Source organism: Phyllobates terribilis, unplaced genomic scaffold (genome assembly GCF_046119375.1).
Source record: "Phyllobates terribilis strain yellow unplaced genomic scaffold, ASM4611937v1 Scaffold_1__5_contigs__length_1240528914, whole genome shotgun sequence".
Lineage (NCBI taxonomy): Eukaryota > Metazoa > Chordata > Amphibia > Anura > Dendrobatidae > Phyllobates > Phyllobates terribilis.
In genome coordinates, this window is record NW_027362761.1 from 617,447,137 (window position 1) to 617,449,355 (window position 2,219).

General features: G+C 40.6%; 1 pseudogene; it reads right to left on the reverse strand.

The window, feature by feature from the left end:
- Positions 1 to 286: 286 nt before the first annotated feature.
- LOC141153834 (serine/threonine-protein kinase SBK1-like) lies at positions 287 to 1,046 on the reverse strand (annotated as a pseudogene).
- Between the last annotated feature and the right edge of the window lie 1,173 nt (positions 1,047 to 2,219).

Consider the following 2,219-nt stretch of genomic DNA (forward strand, 5'->3'; position numbering starts at 1 on the left):
GAGGATCTCATCTTGGTACCTAATGGCAGTCAGGCTACCTCTGGCGAGCACATGGAGGGCTGTGCGGCCCTCCAAAGACATGCCACCCCACACCATTACTGACCCACAGCCAAACCGGTCATGCTGAAGGATGTTGCAGGCAGCAGATCGCTCTCCACGGTGTCTCCAGACTGTCACGTCTGTCACATCTGTCACATGTGCTCAGTGTGAATCTGCTTTCATCTGTTTTCAGGATTGCAATAATACAATATATAGAGCAGTTAAAAAAGTTGGTTTATTGTGAGATTTATTCTTTCCAACATTCACCCAAGAAGGTCAATACATCAGTCAATTTACTTCTCTTATTACAATCTATGGCTAAAAGTCCACTGAATATATTTAGTACTCCACGTAGAAATCTGCTCCATGGTGATGGTGGCCCAACACTCTCAAATTTTTGCCATTCAACAAAACTACAGTAAACATTGTCTGTGGAAACTGCAGCCTGCCAGGGCAAATCTCCTGTGAGCAAGCGGTAGAGACCAATCCCTAAGGCCCATACATCCAAGGTGTAGTCCAGTCGCAAAGTGTCCATGTCAGTAAGTTGTGTCATCTCTGGAGCCATATGAGATGGTGCCAAACCTTTTTTTCATCATTGACCCTTTGACACATCAAAGGCCAAAGTCTGTAATTTTGATACAGTGGCAATCCTTATCAAATGCCAAGATATTTTTGGGTTTGATATCCAGATGCACCAACCCTTTACTGTCTATGAATTCCAGGGCACTGGAGAGCTGCGCTGCACATCTCTTTACTGTGTCTTCTGGAAGTCCATTCTGGAATAGAGAAGGTCAACACGACAATATTACAGGAACAAAGAATATTAGGATTGTAGTTTTCTGGGTAATTCAGGGACTTCAACTTACATGAGGTGTAATAAGACAGGACAGGTCACCCATCGCCAGCTCCAAAGGAAAGGCAAAGTGGTCACATGTCTTGAAGGCAATGCCATAAGTTCCGATGATGTTGGGATGGAAGGAGAGGAAGGAAGACATGCTGAACTCCATGAGAGGCAAATTCAGTTGTTTTATTCTACTTCAGAACCTTCAATGCCATTTTTTGATCTATTGATAAAAGATACAGAATTCCTTGTATCACATTATAGGTCTTTATAGTGTTGTCTCATTAGTCTGAATAAAACTACCAAAATTATTGTGAACATGTCCTCTTACTCATTGATTCTTCAACTATGATTCTAATATGAGAGAGAACTAAGATTTTATTAAGTCAAATACACGTCTGATAAATTTGGGACGATTTACACCATTTTTCCATGTACCTAAATGCATGGACAATATATAAAACTCCTCCATTATATCTAAACCATGGAGATACCATCTTGTAATGATCTTAACATAATTCCATATCTATAGATAATTGACCACACTGACCTGTTTTCTTGTCATGTACCATGAGCACAGAGCCATTGCTCCCATTTCCAAGCTTCTGTAACACTTGGATGTTCTCCTGTAGATCTATCTCTACTGTACATTGGGAAGCAATGCAGACAAGTCTTTCCTGGATAAGATCCACTTTTTGTCCCTTAGAAGTTGTAAGGGAAAAGAAAAAAAAAAGCCAAGTCAGTGTCCCTGAGGTAGACGTGGTCCCTGAAAGAGAAAATCCCTGACCAGAGTATACAAGGACTGGTTTATATAAGGGGTGTAAATGAGGCACACAAGTCTGAGCTCTGATTGGTTGAGTCAATTCACAAGTTTAGTATACTTTATTAGCCTTTCAGTGAATTTGCATTTCAATAATGTTCTTGTAGACTGGTCTACAGTTAGTGGACACTCTGGTAATTGCATATAAACTACCTGTGCCTTGCACCCTACCAGTCATCTAGTTTCTGTTCACTTCCCAATCTCCATGTATGGTCAGTTGACACTCCTGTAATTGCATGTGAATAGACAATAGAGGGTTGAATACATTGGGTGTGAGGTTGTAGCTACCAGCTATGGAGATGCTAACTTGCATTGACCTAACTTTTTCATTGAAATGCTGCATGTTGATATTTGCTTATCTGCAGGATTAGCTCTGAATGATTCCTTTATCACTTTGATTTCAGTCTGATTACTGATGTCTAATACTATTCAGAGCGACCTAGTGTGAATAGCTTGACCGACACACTGCAACGGAATGGAAAAGGAGGCCAATATTTTCCACGTTCAGTTCAAATTTCT